This window comes from Vicugna pacos, chromosome X, assembly GCF_048564905.1.
Source record: "Vicugna pacos chromosome X, VicPac4, whole genome shotgun sequence".
Taxonomy (NCBI): domain Eukaryota; kingdom Metazoa; phylum Chordata; class Mammalia; order Artiodactyla; family Camelidae; genus Vicugna; species Vicugna pacos.
Genome location: NC_133023.1, coordinates 5873437 through 5893363, shown reverse-complemented (window position 1 = coordinate 5893363; position 19927 = coordinate 5873437). Strand labels below are relative to the sequence as shown.

The window sequence follows — 19927 nt, the reverse complement described above, 5'->3', positions numbered from 1 at the left end:
GGAGAGGAGAGGAGAGGAGAGGGGAGGGGAGGGGAGGGGAGGGGAGGGGAGGGGAAGGGGAGGGAAGGGAAGGGGAGGGAAGGGAAAGGAAGAAAAAGGTTTTCCTAAAAAAGTTATTTCTATAACTTGCTAGCAGCCCCAAGAGGTGGTACCTGGCTGAGCTGATGAGAGCAAATTCCAGGTGTCACAGGATCCTCCAGAGCAAATGCTTCCCCAGACAGGTTTTTAAGAGAAAATCTCTACTTGCTTGCTGTGCGCAATAAAGGTGGGAACAGAGAAGCTTTCACTTGCTCACCGCACAGCACTTTGGTTGTCCCGCCAGCAAGTGATGTACCCTGATTTTTTTTTCCATAGCTCCAATATCTCAATCACCAAAATAAACGGCGCGTGCGTAGAGGAGGAATGAGGCTGTCAGCCTCTCAGTGACACAGCTCCCTTCCTCTGATGAGGTCAAAGCTTTCTTTTCGCCACATAGCAACCGAGCATCAACACTAACCATCAGCCCCAAAGACAGCAAAGAGAATTTATAGTATGATATAAAAGGCTGGTACATGGAAACTAGATAAATGACCCTTAACCACACAGCACAACGCACATTGCAATGGATACCATTAGCAACTGAGCCGTAATTACCCAGTGCTCGCTATGGCGTGGAGCAGAAAGGAAATCTAAGGCATGATCTTTGCTATGGAGCACTTGCAGTCTTGCTGGTGAGGAAAAAGAAAACACAAGCGTAACAGAAATAGTTGGCAAAAGGCCACCTGGAGGAAAAAAAATACTAAGCTCAAAATGGAAATGTCCTAATAAAAAACAGATTTTTCAACACCAAATAAATGGCCTATTTATTAGGTTGTGCGTAAGTAAAGAATTAATAAAACTTAAAGAATTAATACAGTCCAAAGCAAATGAGAGTAAGTCACAGAAACCACAGAGATCTAGAAAAGACCCTTGGGTTTTAACCTGCCTCTGCAGTTACCTGTGAGATGGTAAATGACTCCCTTTTCCTCAGCTGGCTTTTGTGTGTTTACAGGGAAAGGGTCGCCAACTGCCCTTCTCCGTGGAGACAGGCCTGTGAGCCGTGGTCCTCAAACGTCAAGTGCAGGAGAGCCACCTGCAGACGGCCTTGTTTGCGCAGGGCTCTTCTGCCTCAGCACACCTGGACCCAGGCCAGGCCATTCCTTGTGGGGGCTGCACTGTGTACTGCAGGGTGCTCAGCAGCATCCCTGGTCTCCACCTCTGGATGCCAGGAGCACAAACGGCCAATATTATATAAACATACAGACCTTGTGGGCTTCAGAGGAACAAATTAAGAGACAGAAACAAAGGAAACAGGGAGCAGGGAGAATAACAGCCCCCAGAGGGGCCCAGGCCCTAATCTCTGGGCCCTGTGACCATGTTTCCTTATGTGGCAGAAAGGACTTTGCAGATGTGAGAAACTTAAGGATCCTGAGGTGGGAAATGATCCAGTATATGGGTAGGCCTCGTGCCATCACAGGAGCCCTTGAACATAGGTAATCTCTGCAGGCTGTGGCCAGAGGGAGATGTGACCAAGGAGGATGGTCAGAGAGGTGACGCTGCTAGCTCTGCAGATGGAGGAAGGGGCCGGGAGCCAGGGCACGCAGGAGGCCTCCAGAAGCTGGAAAGAGCCAGGAATGGGTTTTCCCCAAGGGCTTCTGGAGAAGACGGCAGCCCTCCTGACACAGGGAGACCCATCCCAGACTTCTGAGCCCCACAACTGTAAGATAATAAAGTTAAGCTGTGAGTCTGGGGTCATGTGTCCCAGGAATGATAGGAGACCGACACCGTCGATTATAAGATCAACTGGGAAAACACACACGCCCTTCAGCCTCCCCAGTAAGCCGTCTGTTGTAGGCATAAACACCACAGAAAGTTGCATCCATCGATAGTTTGACAAAAATCAGCCTCCACATTCTCCCACCTGACCCCAGGATGGTAACGATGGCCCCACACAGGCAGAAGGTTTGTAAATTCAGAAAAGTAAACAAGTCAGCGATTCTGTGTCGGTCTAAGCTGGTGTTGTGGCTTTGGGAGGCTGCAGAAAGCAGCTGAAGTCTGGCTGGTTGGAGCCCCATGACCTGCAACCTGCTTTCCACCCCCCGCCCTTGGGAAATACAGGTTTCCTGTGTCTCACCCAAGACAGGACCCTCTAAACCCCACGCAAAAATGCAGCACAAAGTGGGTCAGCGGGTGTGGCTTTAATTGACCAGAACTGTTTTTTCCTATGTCGCTCTTTAGGAGAGAAGATGGAAGAACCAAAGAGAAACAGAAGGAAGACGACAGTTTACGCCCAACTGGAAGCTGAACTGGAAAGCGTTCGTTGGAAACATTGCTCAATTCATGAACCATTTTCCATCTCAACGTAATCCAAGAAGGGCAGCTCTGGTTCACCCATCCTGGAACATTCTCCCACCTTGAGTCCCCACCCCCAGCCCCAAGCCCTCCGTGATTTACCCAGAGGCTCCACAAAACGTTTACCCAGAAACTGGGATAGCACACACTACGACATGGAAGAACCTCAAAGCCGGGATGCTGAGGGAAAGAAGCTGGGCGGCCAAGGCCATGTATCGTGAGATCCACTTACAGGAAATGTCCAGAGACAAAGAAAGTACATCAGTGGTCGCCAGGGGCTGGGTGGACAGGGGAAGGGGCAGTCATGGCTTAATGGGTAAGGGGTTGCTTTTGGGGGTGATGACAAGGCTGTAGAATCAGTGATGATGGCTGCACAACTTTGTGAACATAGCAGGAAAAGTACTGAATTATACACTTTGGACAAATGAGTTGCATGGGATGTAAGTCACATCTTGACAAGATGTAACAGAAGAGAAGGAGAGGAAGAAACAACTGGGACATTAGCCAACAATTACAAGTCAGTGCAAACTTTAAAACACGTAACCATCCTGCGGAGATGAGCTGAATTAAGGAGCCTGGAATCCTGCGCCCCAGTCCCCTCCAGAGTACAGATTCTGAAACGCACGAGCACAGGTCAGTGGTGGACTGTGACCCAAGGTGGTTTGTGGAATGGACTCAGGAGCAAAGTGGGAAGACTTGGGGTTCGTGATCAGATTTAGGAAGATGTTTTTGCAAAAAGACTAGTCCTCAGTAATTTAAAGCAACTCTTTAAAATAAAAGTATGTCTCCTCAAAAATGAAGAAATAATTGTAACAAACGCACTGGCTCTGGCGGAGAACATCTACTGATAACTTTCGTCAGCTCCAAGTTCGCCAACTCAGACTAGACTCCTGAAAAGCATACTGAAAACAAAACACGTTTACTGTCTTGGGACTGGCCACTTCTGGTGGGAGTGGTGGGGTGGAGGTTATTCCCTGTGAAAGGAAAGGCAGCCCTAAGGTTCCAGGGGACAGCATCACGGGGACCCCCGGCACAGGGCCTGGGCCCCGGCTCGCCTCACCAGGCATGGACCCTCTCCTCAGAAGGTGACCCCAGCAGGCTGCAGCAGCCAAGTGGGCACCAGTCAGATCCCGCAAGAGTCCAACTGGGTGGCATGGCCAGGTGTGGGTGACAGAGGCGTGCCCCCCAACCCTGAGCTATTCCTGGTAATTACCCCTTGATATGAGGATGCCAGAAGGATAGATGTACACACTCAACCACACAAAAATGGGAAGCTGTGTGATTAACACCACGAGCAACATCACAAGACAAAGAACCGTCTGGGAGAGAAGTAATCTGGAAGAAGTAAGAAAGGAGTAGCAGTCATAATCTAGAAAGACCTCTCAGGCGGAGTGCAGACCAGCATCTTTGGCATCAGCTGGGAACTTGCTGCAAATGCAGGGTCTTGGGCCCTGCCCAGATTTACTTACTAGAAATTCTGGGGATGTGGCCTGGCGATCTGCATTTTCATCAACCCGCCACAGGCCTCTGGTGCATGATGAAGGGTGAGAACCACTGGTAGGGCCACACAAAATATTTACAGCAGCATTTTTCATAATAACCAAAAAAAGGGGAACAACCCAAATGTCCAACCACGGTGGTGCGTCCATATCTAGTGGAATCCTACCCAGGTGTGAAAACGAGTGAATTAGTGACACAGGACACCACATGGATGACACCCCAAATCATCAGGCAGAGTGGAAGAAGCCAGGGAAAATAATGACTATGTATTGTGCGACTTCACTGATACAAAATTCTAGGACATGCAAACGAACCTACGTAGTAATAGAAAGTGGATCAATGGTTGCCTGGTGGCGGCTGGAGGGAGGCAGAGCGAGATGACGGAAAGACACGCGGAAATTTGGAAGCGATGGAAACACGTGTTATCTTGAAATGCACGTGTCTGTGGAACCAGCACCACAATCGAGACAGCAGATGTACGAGAAAACTGACTAAAGCGCACACTTTCTATGTGCTGGGTTTACCGTACTTAAATTGTACCTTAATAAAGTTATCAAAAGAAATGAAGCAGATGGAGCCAAGCAAGTGTAATATGATCTCATTTAGATAAAAACACAAGGCTACATAGTTGCACGTGGACAGGAGAACACGCCAGAAACAGAATCTATGATGTCACACAAAGGGCTGTTAATATTGGTTATTCTGTGAGGGAGGAGGAACCTACAACTCATTGCTTGAAGTCAGGGAGACTGGCGTGTCATTATGTATCACCCTGGAAGATGGCATGAGCTCAGGACAGGCAAAAGAAACAAAAGAATCAAGGAACAGGATCTGCTCAGAGAGGTCTTGCCCTTTGGAAGGCATGGAGGCAAAGCAGGCTGCAGAGAGTGTGGGGAGGAAGAGCCCCACCCCCACCCCCACCCCCGACCACCAGGGTACAAACCAGAGCTGCAGGGAGGAGGGGCGGCTCCTGCCCCAGAGGCACAGTGATGACAGGCTGGTGTGCAGGTTGGGGCCCAGGCAGGGGGCCTGAACTTCTGGAGGGACTCAAAGGCTGATCAGTCCAAGAAAACAATGAAGCAGGTTAGAGGCAAGAGTGTAGCCCTGGGTGCTGGCGGAGGGCCAGCTATCGTCACACTGTGTACATTCAGGGGAGCAACTGAAAACCCTACAGAAACCAACAGAAACCAAAACCAAGGGGCCCCTAAGCAGATGCACTAAAGTGTTAGGCTCCCAGCAGCCACCCCCACCCCCTACCCCTCAGCCAGTCTAGAAACACTTTCCATGACAAGGTGAGTGCAGGAAGCAGCCCCTCCCATTACAGACACTCAGAGTTTTTAAGAGTCTTTATTCCAGGTCAGCATCCTTCTCTCTCCTTTCTCAGTTCTTGGGGGACCAGATAATTATGAAATGTGATTCCCAGGTCAAAGCCAAGGGGTGGCCCCACATACTTCTGCCTACATTGTCATTAAGCTGTTTATTTGTACATGAATACTTCTACTGGAATTTCTTTTCCCTCTAAAGTTGCATCCAAAAATCTTGCTTATCCTTTGCTTTAGAAAACTCCCTATTTCCCTGGAATGCATGACAGGATGGAAAGATATCTGAACTTCTTTTTTTAAGTCTAATGGGGTTCTTAGTTCTTCAGCTTTACCAAGTCTTCATTGAAATCTAAGTAGCTCATTTAAAACTATCACCAGAGTCAAAGCTACTAAGGCAGGGTCCCTGCCCTCAGCACTACTGACCTGTTGGGCTGGGGAATTCTTTGTTGGCATGCGGGCTCCATCCTCTGCCTTACAGGGCATTTGGCAGCACGCCTGGTGTCGACCCACTAGATGCCGCGGCACCCGTCCCCATCTGTAACAACCAGAAAGGTCTCCAGACATTGTTCAGGGTCCGCTGGGAGCAAAACTGACGCTGGTGGAGGACCACTGGGCTAAGGTATATCCCAACCAAGATGGAACTTCGGTCAAAGCCTAACTCAGTGCCATGAAAGAAACGAGGAGGGGATTCTGAGATGAAAGACGGTGGGGGCACAAGGGGATGACCACCCTGTGGTTGCATCCTGGGTTGTCCAGGCACTGACCCAGCCCTGCAGGGGCAGCCCCTTCCCCAGACGCCTCGCCTGCCCAGTGCGGCCCTTCACGCACAATTCCCCACTGTTAACATGACCCTGTACGTGCGAGGAGCTCCTCCAGATTCTGAGCTAATTTCTTCCCACACAGTTCCACGCTGATGGTTCCATGGTGAGTGCTGGCAACCAATCTATCACGATCCTGATCTTACGGGAAAACTGAGGATCGATGTCTATTACCCACACCTTTCTCCCCTCCAACCTGTCTCTGGGCAGAGGTCGGGGAAGGTTCCTAAGTAGGCTCTCACCATGTGGCAAGCTCACCACACTCAGAGACTTGTTCTGAGCAAAGAGAAATCTACAGAGCCCCACTCCTGGGCATATATCCAGAGGGAGGTAACTCTAATTTGAAAAGATACATACACCCCAATGGTTATAGCAGCACTATTTACAATAGCCAAGGTATGGAAACAACGTAAATGTCCATCAACAGATGACTGGATAAAGAAACTGTGGTGTATTTATACAATGGAATATTACTCAGCCATAAAAAAGAATAAAATAATGCCATGTGCAGCAACATGGATGGATCTGGAGATCATCATTCTAAATGAAGCCAGTCAGAAAGAGAAAGAAAAATACCATATGATATCACTTATATGTGGACTCTAAAAAAGAAGACAAACTTGTTTACAAAACAGAAACAGACTCACAGACATAGAAAACAAACTTATGGTTACCAGTGGGAGAAGAGGGTAGGAAGGGATAAAAAGGGAGGTCGAGATTTGCAGATACTAATATATATCTATAATAGATAAACAACAAATTCATACTCTATACCACAGGGAACTATATTCAGTATCTTGTAGTAACTTACGGTGGAAAAGAATATAAAAACGAATATATGTATGTTCATGTATGACTGAACTATTATGCTGTACACCAGAAATTGACATAACATTGTAAAGTGACTCTACTACAATAAAAAAAATATATATATATAAAGTTAAAATAAAAAAAAAATTGACAGACAGAAAGGAGCTTAGGAGCTGCCTGTGGCTGGGAGCTGGGTGTAGGAATTGATGGCAAGTGAACATGACTGATCTTATCAGGAAGAATGAAAAGGTTCAAAAGTCAGATGATGATGATGATGACTGCACTACTCAGTAAATTTACCAAAAATCATTGAATTGCACACTTAAAATGGGTGATTATTTCAACACCTTTATTGTGGTATGGTTCCTGTACAGTAAACCACACATATTTTAGATGTACACTTTGATGAATTTTGATAATGTATACTCCCATGAAACCACCACCACAATCAAGATAGCTAACATTTCCATCACTCCCCAAGAAGTGCAAATTTTGACTTCCCAATTTACCCCTTCCCACTGCCTCTACCCACTGGTATTCATAAGTTTGTTCTCTATGTCTGTGAGTCCGTTTCTGTTTTGTAAATAAGTTCATTTGTGTCCTTTTTTTTAGATTCCATGTATACATGATTATCATATGGTATTTTTCTTTCTCTTTATGACTTAGTTCACTTAGAATGACAAACTCCAGGTCCATCCATGTTGTTGCAAATGGCATTTAAAATGGGTGATTTTTATGATATGCAATCTATACCTCCAAAAATCAACTTGATCTTAAAGGGATTTAGAGTTCCATGTTAAATTAATCACCACAAGCAGCCATCTACAGCAATCCAAAGGCAAAGCAATCATCTATGGCAAACCCGGACAACACAAAGTCTCACATAGCTTGCAGAAGGAATGACAGCCCAACCCGAACCTACAATGTGCCCAACTCAATTCAACACGCTATACGAGCTATAGATGGCCAAACGCTACCAGCTGATCAACATGGAGAGAAACTCCACTTGGATGAACATCTGTGCCGCCAGAAACTCACACAGAAAAATACACGCTGTCCAAATACAGAACATTCAATGGAAAAGCAAACACGACAGGAAATTCAAGAAGGTTGAACATTTACTTTCAGATAGCATAGCAAACTATGAACCAAGCCCAAACTTCCCTTAAAGCAAACACTAGCAGAAAAGTGGGACCCCTAAAATACCCCTCTATTGTGCCAGGGACTGAGAAAATTAAAATTTACAAAGGACAGCCTAATCTCTGTGTTTTATGTTTAAACATGAACTGGGGAAAAGTGAAAACACACAGTCTCTGTTTTCAACTAGCTTCTCTGAAAATACGTCCAGGACAATCAAAGAATTACCAAATGGAACTGGAAACTTTCCAACTATTGGCTGTACTGACTGAGGGAAAAAGGAAATAATACCTCCATGAGGAAATCTTACCCCACATTCAGTTCAAGTATACTAACGTAATTAACCAGGGTTATATAATTTTGCTAACTTCAGATTTCCAATTATAAAGCTTCACATACAATTACTTAAACTACAACTGATTTTTATGTCTGTGGAAAAAATGAAGACAGCTAATTTGAACAACCCAGTCTTCCCAAGGGGAAGGAGTTGCTTTCCTCGATAGAAATTACGCAAAGGGTAATTCACAATGCTACAAACTCATTTGTTTTCATATTTTCCCTTAAAGGTTAGCAGCCTCATAGATTCAGTGTCCCAGTGGCTTTTACCGTTTGGCCTTACTGTTCCCCTACCCTCCTGCTCCATACACCTACCCTTAAGTTCCCAGAAAGTATACACCCATCTCTGCACTTTGCGAGTACACCAGGTATGTGTTTAGGAAACAAAACCAACTTCTGTGCCCGCTTCTGCAAAGAGTCTAAGGGTAGGGCTGTACTCTGATACATCTCTGAAACAGTATTTGGGGTAATTTCGCTGCCCAATAATCAAATGAACAATTATTAGCAAATCATCCACCACAAAGATGGGAAAAGACTTGTCCAGAGTGGCAGTGATTCATTAGCGTCCGGCTGACCTGCTTACAGTACGAAGTCAGGACCTGAACAAGATACAGAACCTTCCCAAAGACTCCCATTACAGCTAAATGTGCTTAAACGAATGGATTCCTGGAGAGCAGAGACAAAGGTGCCTAACGTAGATGTTAGAAATTCTACTTCCCGTCTCTCCTCTCTTTGCAGTAGGTGCCTTCGGAATATTACCATTAAGAGAAGCAATCTGATTTTATCAAGCAGGAGATAAATACATCAGTTTACCAAAGGACAAATGAATGTCGACGTGGGTCCAGACGAGCGCTGACGACGCATGGTACCCGGCGCCCTGCCACTTCGAGGACGTGACCAGGAACGTCAGCTGCAGGCTTCTGGGCGTCGGGTGCCTGTCCCCGCCTCCCTCTGTTCACGAGCTGCACTGCACACCCAGCATTCGCAAAGGGGAAAACGGACGCGACACCCCAAATCATACCCAAAACCCGAAGCTGAAATATCCATCATTTCCAGTTAAACAAATAGGCTTGGTGGGGTAACCCCGGAGCTACTTATGGTTGACGTTTAGTCTCATGAAAACCAGACCTTCATCCATTCTCAGCAAATGAGCTCAGCCTGAGACCCTAAGCTCGGAGGTGAGTCCCATTTCTCACCTCCACAGCCCACCATGTGGCCTGAGTCGTGAGTATAGTTTTTGTATTTATTGACTCTCTGTGACACCAGCAATACAGCATCAACTAAAACGACAGTTTTCTCTGTTAAAAAGCCTCTCACGTGAAATGCAAAAAAATGATAACAATAATAAAACAAACATGATGGATGAAATATGTCCCTGGAAAAAGAAATAACAACAAATAAACAGGCAGCCTGAAGGCACCCAAGGACTTTCTCACAACCTAGTTCCAGCGCTATCTCATGCTGCCATCTTTTCAAGTCTGAATCACTTATTCAACAAAAAGCCTGGTTTCTTGGTAGCCCCGAGGGCAACCATCAATGAAAGCAGCTGATTTATAAACAGAATTAAGTGATTATGAAAACACTGTGGCGTCATGAAATGCTTAAAAAGCACAGCATTGTTCCAAAGGTTCCTCGTGCACCTGCAACCGAGATACTGTCATCTGGTTCTGAAACACAAATATTTTTTCAGCTTTAAAAACATGCAAAATCCAGTAGACCCAAAATATGCACAGTACCCTGTCACTGTATGTTCTTTCCTCCCTAAATCACATCCTTAACACTGCATCCTCTGGAGCAATGTCCAATCTTTAAGCTGGCAGATCTCAGTCATTTAACACATATACGTGTACGTCCACATACACACACACACACACACACACACACACCCTATGGCAGCTGAAGACAGAGGGAAAGGGGAACATATATGTGTCCCACTTTATTCAGGGACTTCACTATCAACCTCTCTCATCACCTCTGGGGGCCTCTCCAGGATCTTTAAATGCTTTATTTTTCATTGCATATCCCTCTGGGTGAACACGTTTTAAGCACTAACCCCAACTCACGTAACGTATTAACTACAGATAACACTCACCTAATGTTATATGCATTTTTCATAGACCACAAATAGACGTTTTGTAACTATTAGATTTAAAAAAAAATAAATGGACAACTTAAGTTTCTTCCTGCACTCCAATAAAACTCACTGTGCACCTGCCAGAGGACATGAAATCCACTTGGAAGCCCACTTTGAAAATTAAAACCTGAAACAAGGCATTTCTGTCCCTCTCTGCCCCCGCTAAACATGGAGACTCTTGGTTTCAAGCAAACATACTCAGAGGTCCAGAGGTCTGTGAAATTTATCAGAGTCCCATGAAATTTATCAGGCAAGTCTCATTTCCACAGGTCTCTCCCCTTGTTTTCATAAGGTCTCCAATAATTTCTGTCGTGCACTGGACACATGAGATCATTAATTCTTATTTTCACCACCTTCTGAGCTGGGTACCCCTCCAACGCTATTCTCCTGGCTAGGCTTTTTGAAGAATTACACTATAGATCCTTGGAAATGGTTGAACTTGGCATAGAAACATCGTCCATCTTAGAAATACAACCCTAATGTGGTATTTTTCCATAATCAAATTAGGAGTTAAACCAAAGCATGTCTCCCAAGACTGACCTATGGCTGTCAGGGACTGGCAACCGTTGTTTTTAAGTTGATAAATGTGAATACTTACTTGAGTCTTTACCTACACAGGGCTGGCATTCAAGTTTCAAGGATTAAAATGCCTGATAAGATTCTGTTGGAAAAAGAGTCTAAGGCTGGGACCCAAGTTTAATCTGTCTCCCAAATGAACCAAATGGTAGAGACAACAATTCTCTGGTCAGCTGAAATACAACCTAAAACTCGGCAACCATGTGGAACTCTGCAAATGCTGAGAATTACGTTTGCACAGTGGTGCTACAGATTTCTGCATCACATGAACTGGATAACTGCCCTCCACCCTCCTTTCTCACTCCTCATCTTCAATCGGATGTCAAGGTAACAAGGGTACCTGGACCCTTGGCTAAGACTAAGAATTACCCACAAAGCACTAGAAACAGAAAGCACTGCTCAGTTACACACAGACTTTCTCCAGTTCTTAATCATGGTTCATGTGGTCTTACCATAGTAAAGTATTTGTTATTACTGATCAAAGAATTAAAATGGCAACACATATAGTATGCTTCTTTTACCCAAATTTCCATCTATGAAGAAGTTCAAACAAGCAGAAGTGTTTGCAGAATTGGACGCCGGATGTTCACAGACTCTATAGCCGGATGGCAACAGGCAAGTCTGTAACAGTTACGCATCAAGCTATCCAACAAGGGGGACAGTGTCCCTCTAGCCTCACTGCAACATGGATGCATTTGGGGGTCCAGATCTCAGGAGGCGTGAGCAAACTGTTCAATATCCTGGCAAGAGGTAAGGTGATCAGCCTGGAGGGGGTGGGGGGAGGGGGGCTGGCGGCCCTCAACTCCCCAGCCTCTGTATTCCACCTGGGAGTTGGCGGCAAGTGTTCCAGAAAGGAAAGTGCTCAGGGCTGGCTATCTGGGGTCACATTCTGAGTTCCAGGCTCAAGAGAAGTAAGCAGAGAACACTCATGTTTTCTTTTAAGCATTCCAGCTACATCTACCATGCTAGGAAAAACTGACAGGAATTCAAGGCAGTCACTCTCTTGAAGAATAAACACTGTGAATTTTGCCGTGAGCATTGTTTGTGCTTATTTTACAGGGTCTCCTGAGACTGGGAAACCACAACAATCATAAGAATTACTCGGAGGCACTCAACAGCCTAAAGTATCTTCTGAATTGCTGGTTTTTTTTTTTTTAAGTAAAATATGCAACTGACTTAGCAATCTTAAGTAGAATATTGCTTATTTTAATCATGCATAAACGACAGTCAAAGCACGGGACATAGTTTACCCAAGCTTTCAGTTAATATAAAACCACTAAATTTCTTAACCTACAAGTCTTAAAAAAAAAAAGCCTACCCAACATTTCAGTACTGTCCCTTTCCATGATTAAAATCCACACATGAGAAGCATGGGAGGCCTCAAGATCAGCTCATGAAGCCTTTGACTCTACGTGTGAGGACACACACAGGTCCGACAAGTTTACACACGCAGACAGAACACCCAAGGCAGGAGGTAAGTGGCCAAAATGCCAAGTCGGGGATTCTCAAAAAAAACGTGCCATTTCTTATTAGATTGCAAATAGTGAAATTACGACCCAAGGTAAAATGCAAGTTAACAACCACACAGAAATACAGATACCAGAATTTGTTTTATTTCTAGAACAAACTAATGTGGCAAACACAACAGGATATTTTCAGCCTGCTTTACGGTCACATTATTAACCTACAGGGAAAACCTCGCCTCTTGTGTGTCCTGTTTTTGAAACTAAAGACAACTTCAACCTACTGCAGTATTTCACACTTTAAATGTCTTTCCATAGTAATAGAAACTATCTCTGAAAGTGCACCCCAAAATGCCTCATCGCAACTAATTAGACAGCAAAAATGAACCAGCATTGAAGAGGAGCAAGACTTAGGCAGCTCCAGCAAGACACCTGGTATTTTCTCACTGTGGCTTCAAACAAACAGTAAGAAGCTATATGTTTGGTTTTTCCTTGCTTTTGATAATATCCACGGTGCAAAATCATTCTGAGGAAAGCACACTGGCCCAAGTGTGCTAAAGTATAAAGCTCATGTGTCAAGGGAGGTGCTGAAAGGGTGGAGGGATTCTCCATGAGGCACCTCATCCTGAGATAAAATGTGATTACCAAGACCAGGAAGCAGGCGCCCGGCCTGGGGGCTGGGGGCTCGGGGAGAGGGAGCACCATGGACGCCTCTGGGGTAATGGAATCCAGCTGTCCTCTATCCTGCGTATTGGTGGTGGTTATAGACATTTAAGCACGTGCTTAAGTTCATAATTTATCTACAGTAATTCAGAAAACAGAGTCTCTCTATATATACACGTTATATATACTATATACACATACATACATGCATAAAGCGTCTGTGTGCATGTATGCCAGCCCTGAAATTTAACTTAAGGGGAAAAAAGATAAGGCAAGCAAGTGATTGCTGGAGACCCCCCTAACTGATAAAGATATATTACTATTATCTGTGCATATTTCCACACCAAATTCCCACCTTCAGACTAGAGGAAAACATAAGCACGCAGGGCTCCAAGCACGATACTAATCCTCTCTCCTCTAATACAATAAGTCTGAGAAATAAATACGTTTCCTTTGCTCTCTCAGTGAGAAAACTAACACCTGAGAAGGTAACTGATTTGTCCAAAGACGCAGTCAGTGCATGGCGGGCTGGCTGCCAAGTTGACACAGCCGTGTCAACTGCCCCCTGACCACCAGGAGCCCAAGAGGCCCCTGCCCAGGCTGGGCTTGGCGGGGTGGTCACGCGACAGGGGCTCAGGAGGACCAGATGTGGGTGCCAAAGGGGCCAATCCTTGGAAGAGGGCCCCAACCAGGAAAATGCAGCTTCGTGCCCAGCTGCCGCCAGCCGTTCACAATCGTAGGAAGGGACCGAGACCTAAGCAGCACCCAAGAGTCCTGCAAGAGCCCTGCAAGCAGCAAATACCCTAGACACTGATTTGCCCTCGCCCTCCTGAGCACCCTGCACGGTGTTGGAGTCTCCCCCAATCCAGGGTAACCAACATCTCGCTGGGCACAGAAAAGGTCCGAAAACATCAGACGGGCTGGGTTTTCTCCTGATAAATACCCAAGTCCCAAGAAACTGACCCAAAGTGAGACCGGCTAAATCTGCAATGACATCAGCAACACCAACAGGAAGAAGCTGGTACCGGGAGGGGGAGCGTGGTTCTCTAAAATACTTGGGTTGAGGAAGAGCTTCAGCAACTAGCAGCCGCCCCTCCCCCAAAACCTCCAGCAGTGCTGCCCCTGTTAAGTCTGTGTTCCTCAAAGTCCATGCACTTCCCACCTCCTCCTTTCCCTTCTCCCGTGAGTGCCTATGTCATCACTTACTGCCTAAGGTATCCCAAATTAGCCTCCCAGGGAAGGGGGGGAGGAGCCCTAAGAACTACAGAACTGGGTATGTATCTTTCCTTGCCATCCACCTGCCCGTGGACCTCGCTCCACACTGGACTGTAGAGTTGATGGTACACTTCAGGTTTGGTGTCTCCACCTTTGTACCACCGGCATTTGGGGTGGGGGCTGTCCTGTGCACCATGGGATGTTTAAGCAGCATCCATGGACCCACCAGATGCCAGGAACCCCACCATCCCCCTCCCCCGACTTGCGACAACCACAAATGTCTCCAGACATCGCCAAATGCCCCTAGACAGCAGGGGGCAAAACTGGCCTGAGAACCATGAGTCAACTCCAAGATTCTAGCATTCAGTGGTGAAAATACGGTTTCAATAAACAACTGCCTTTTCTACCCCCGTCTCTGAACACTTCCCTTTCTCTTAACCCTGCATGTCATGCCCCATCTCCACCTCTCTGTTCCCATCTGCCAAGAACAAGCCAAGCCATGCAAATGGTACCAGACTTCCTTTGTAAGATAAAAATATTCTCTCCTCTGTTTTTAAGTTTAAATTGGCTCCAATTTAATTTTCCAATGGCTTTCAGGTCACATCTGCAGTCTTCAGTCAGGCAGTGGATTCGCAATAAATATTTGATCGCAGTGATGATACACAGAACGGCTTCGCAGGAGGCTGCCACTGGGTGGACACAACCACCTTCCGTCAAGTTCCTGGTTCCCTGGTCAGTAAGACACCCAGGAAACAAATTCCTTAATGACTGTATTTTCCCCTTGAGGTTTTAAACTCATTTCCTCAGATCAGGCTCTTGTTCCCTTTATAAACATGTTGACTCTCTTTGTCTCTTCCCACATCCAGCTTTTATTTTGGTTTTGTTGGGCCTCGTTCTGACAATGTGTCCAGGGTCATCCATTTGGTAGGCCGAGCCTCACAGAAAGGATGGAGCGGAAGGGCCAAGGAGGGCAAGACCCAAGGGGAGGGTTCACATCCAGCCTCCACTCAAAGGGCCAGTTACTTCCGTCACGCTAAAAATAGTTATGGGAAAAAAAAGTTTATCTTTCCTACTTAAAAAAAATGTTTACAAAATGAGTTCACTCTTACTTCCTGATTGAAACTATTTTTTAAATGTCTTGGGTGATGAAAGATTGACAACTTATTGGATGTTACTTTTTTTTAGGGAGAAAAAGGGGGCAAATGCAAGGTATGGGGACACCACGCCTAGGACAGTCTCAGGGCATCATCGGGCAGAACAAGAATGCTTGTGGTGGAGCCCTGGAAATGCCATGTGCGTGGAGCCCCAGACTCTGACCCAGGCACAAAGCTGGGAGAAGGGGATGCCGCAGGGTCGGGGTAAGGGGTCCTCCTCCCCTACAGGTATCTGAGAGAGGATGTGACTTCCTGCCGCTCAGGACCCATGGGAGATGACTTTTCTGGGCCTGGCCTCCCTCTGCAGGGACCCATTTCCCGCCTCTGTAAGAGAATCGTGACTAGGGCAGGTGTCCCAAAGGCCAACAGGTAACAGCAGTCCTCAGAGAGACCAGTAGTGAGGACGAGGGGCAGAAGGGATCTGGAAGTCAGCTCTCTGACAGGCTGTGAAGTCAGGTTTTTCCCCATCCTCATTTACAAATAAAATTTCTATTCCGTTGCTATAAAAAATACAGAAGACTATGCAAAGAACACCTCAACGAAGTAATAAAAATAACATCCTGACTCAGGGACCGGTGTACCAGAAATGGCTAGCACCTAGCTCCTTTTTAAAAAATACTTTGACTATTGTGAAGTCTCACTTTGTTGGAAGGATTTCTTATCAGCCTTTTAATTACAGAGGATTTCAATCTCAAGAGATTAAACCTTAATACTGAGGACATAAACTTGGTGGGGAGAGAACCTACGTTGCCCATAGCAGGGGTTTACACATGGCCTACGTCTCAATTATGCACGTGGAGCCTCACTGATGGCAAGACCTTGGGCTCCCCACCATCCCAAGATATGTTCCCTGCAACACATTCAGACAGGCAACGTGGGGACTGGCTACACCATTTTTCAGATGGGAAACTAAGGCACAGAGACACTAAATGCCTTATGTCCAAGGTTAAACACTGTGTAAGACTCTGGGTTGACTTCTGGTTTTCTCATTCAAAAGTGATCCAAACCATGTGAATATAAAACCACAGTTGTCAATCTCACTGAAACTCACTGAAATCACTTTCCTAAACTGCTGGCTGAAATGGGTCTTTCCTTCAAAGATCTACCTGTAAAATATTTAAAACTCTTATAGCCTCTCCTCTTCCCCCACAAAAAGCAGACTAACTCTCTTTACTGTTTTCTTTATCAATCCTTGCAGTTACTACAGAGTATCACCCTCCTTAGTACTTTCTGCAAGTTCTCCGCTGTCCAAGATGGTAGCCATGAGCTACAAGCAACTACTGAGTATGTGAATTATGGGTAGAGCACAGAAAGAACAGAACTGGTAATTTCAATAACAACAGAATCGTTACTGAATTTATATTAACTTGAATCTAAATATGCACATGTGGCTTGTGGTTACCTACTGGACAACTGAGCTACAGTCGGAAACAATCTCTCTGCTGTGGTGGACGTTTCATGATTTCTGTTGATATTTGTCTAAATGTACATGCAGATTTCAATGCAGATTCTGGAGCTGGAGGGCGGGGAGTGGGGAAGAGAGACAGAGTTTGTGTGTGTGTGTAATTTAATGACCTTGTCTCCAAATGGGAAAACTCACACTTTGTAGACAGGAAGGCATAATAACACCAAGCTTAAGAGGGGCTTTGGGATTAGACAGTCCTCCCTATATCATATATTAGCAAGTCAGTGTCCTCTGCAGCAGAACGGAAGTAACTGCTGCACACAGGGAGTTAAGTGCCTGTAAAGTCCTCAGTGCACGGCATTCAAGTAACGTATGGACAATTATTCTGTTTGCACGATAGCAACAAATTAAATTTACAGGCTCCATAATTTTCAAAAAACTTATACATAATTTCTGCTTTCTGTCCTTGCACCACCCAGTGAGCATCACGATTTCAGTTCCTCTTTTTTATTTTTACACATATAGGAAAATGACTCAGAAAAGTTGCAGGACTTCAAGGTCAACAGTTGAGCAGAACAGGGTGGGCCTTTCACCAGTTCAGGCCAAATGGGGACAAAGGCTGCTTTTCTAGCCAAGCATTAAGTGTCCCAGGAGTTGGACTCAGGGGCTCTATTCCCCTTTTTGCTGGCTAGCACGGAAACCCTCCTAACAGCCCACCCAGGCAGATCTTGATGCCATCACACACATAAGAAAACTGAAGCTCCCCATAGTTAAAGGTGAGACTGGAGACCAACTAGGACATCCCGCTCTCAATTAGAACACCCAAACTTTCAGGAGGGGTGAGGTCTGGGAGATTTAAGGATGATCCTGTGAAATTTAAATGGGGGTGCTGACAATTCCGGGACTGACCAAGCTCTTGGATAAAAGCCAACCTCAGGAGATCCAGTGACACACGCCCTGCTGTGCCCACCAACAAATAAAACACAGTCTCCATTTTTGTCCCACAGGTGTGTGTTCACTTAAGGTCTGGAATACCCTTAAGGGGCTATTTTAATAAGTGGGTCAAGTGATGAACTTCAGCTTTTAGTCCTGGATTAGTTACCTAGCTGGGTGCTTTTCTACAAAAATCAGCAGTACATCTGAGGTATTACCATCCTTTAAAATACGAGCGTTATCTTCACGTCTCAATTGTTCCATAATCAACATCCCTCCGCCCCCAACGCGTCTTTTCTAGGAATGACTGGCTGCAAACTTTTCATAAAATTTTCAAGGACCAGTTGTTACCCCGAGGCCACCATGCAGGATCTTCGCGGGGCGCTCCCCTCCCCCTCCCAGACTGCAGTCCCGCCCCTTTCCTTCCAGGTTAACCCAGGGGCTCGGGAGGCGCGTCAGAAAAACATCCAGAAGTCAGGTCAAGCCACATGTGACAACGCAAAGCAGAAGCAGTTGCATATGGAATAGGGGTGGGTTTTTTGTTTCTTTTGGGGTTCTGCTCTACAACATCACCAACAGGGGAAAAAAAAACCTCCGACTTTAACAACTTTGTGGGATTTCCAGTGCCGCTGCCTTGGAGAATGCGAGGCCGGGCAATGAGAGAGCCCGGGCCGGGCCTGACCGCGCACGGGCGACACACGTGAAGTCCAGGCCCTATCCCAGCGCCGGCGGGCCTCTAGCGACCCCCAACTGTCACAGCTCCAGCGTCCCGCGACTCTCGAAGGCGCGCCCCCACCCCGTTCTGAGCACCGACCCGGGTTGGGAAGGTCCCCCTGAGGAGAAGGGCCTGGGACGCGGATCTAGGGGGCAACCCTCCTCCGAGCCTGGGAGCAACAGGTCTGCAGCCTCCCCAGGCCACGCTCTGCAGCCCCTGCCTGGCCAAGGGCTCCTCCCACCCGCCTTAGTCGCCCCCCAGCCTGCTCCCCTCGCTCCGGCCGGGGGGCTCCCGACTTCCTTGACAGTTTCTGCGCCTCGGAAACTGAGCAGCCACGGCCCACGCCGCCTCGCCCGCCACTCACTGAGCTGCGCGCCGCCGCGCTTCCACCAGGTCCCGGGCGGGCCGGCCCGAGCCCAGGGATGAATGGGGCTCCCCTCCCCCACGGGGATCCCGCGGCGGCGCAGGTTCGCGCAGCCAGCCCCAGGATCCGCAGACAAAGGGGCATCGGGGGACAAATCGAGCGCTTCCCCAAACTTACCGCCCGCCTCCCCCTCCCCAAAACAAAAGAGCCCCCTAGCCGCCGCTCGTCCCCGACTCGCCGGCACTTTGGGGTGCGGCCACATCGGGGTATTGTTCAGCCTGCAGGGAGCGCGCCGTACCCCAGCCCGAGCCCCGGGGACAGTTGGGGACCTGCCCCTCCAGAGCCCCGGAGGCGGGCGGAGCGTGCTGGCGCTCCCGGCCGCCGGCCTGCCCGCGAGCGGGGAGGGAATCGCCGGCCCCCGCGCCGGAGAAGTTTGCGCCCACCCCGCCCGGCCGGCCAAGCCCCGCGCACTCACCTCGCCACGAGCAGCGCAACTTGTGGCGGCGCCGCCACTCCGAGCTTCCCTCCGGCCGGCCGTCGCCGAGCCCGGGCCGTGCCGCGGCCGAGGAGGGCCCGGCGCCCGGAGCAGCCGCGTGCCGCCCCCGGGCCGCCCCCGCCCCGCCGCCTCCGAGTCCCCGAGAGGCGCGGGCACTGGAAAGTTTCGGGTGCCGAATGGCGGCCGAGGGCGCTGCGGCGGCGGCGGCGGCGGGGCGGGGGCGCTGGCGGCTCCTCGCTCCCGAGCGCGGAGGGGGGGCTGGGGCGGGAGCGGCGGCGGCGGCGGCGGCGGGAGAGGGCGGGACGGCGGGAGGGACCGGCACGGGCAGTGACCTCCGGGGGGAGCGGCCGCCAGCGCGCCGACCCCGGCCGGGAGGACTGCCAGGGGGGCCGCCTTCGCCGCCCAGGCCCGCCCTTCCCCCACGGCCCCCAGCCGGCACCCTCCCCCACGATCGGGGGAGGGGAGCCCGCGTCTCCCCGTCCCTCCCCCACGCCCTGGGGGGCCGCGTCCCAAGCC

The 19927-nt window shown here is 48.0% G+C and overlaps 1 protein-coding gene across 4 annotated transcripts in view; it reads right to left on the bottom strand.

The window, feature by feature from the left end:
• The window catches only part of TBL1X (transducin beta like 1 X-linked), a 196322-nt gene extending 176733 nt beyond the window's left edge, over positions 1 to 19589 (bottom strand). For 3 of the 4 annotated variants that reach the window (XM_072956029.1, XM_072956028.1, XM_072956030.1), the window contains exon 1: positions 19391 to 19530. The gene's annotated coding sequence lies outside the window, so the exon portion shown is untranslated. Of the gene's footprint in view, positions 1 to 19390 lie in introns of all 4 variants that reach the window. The other variant, XM_072956027.1, reaches the window with a different exon arrangement.
• Positions 19590 to 19927: the final 338 nt, after the last annotated feature.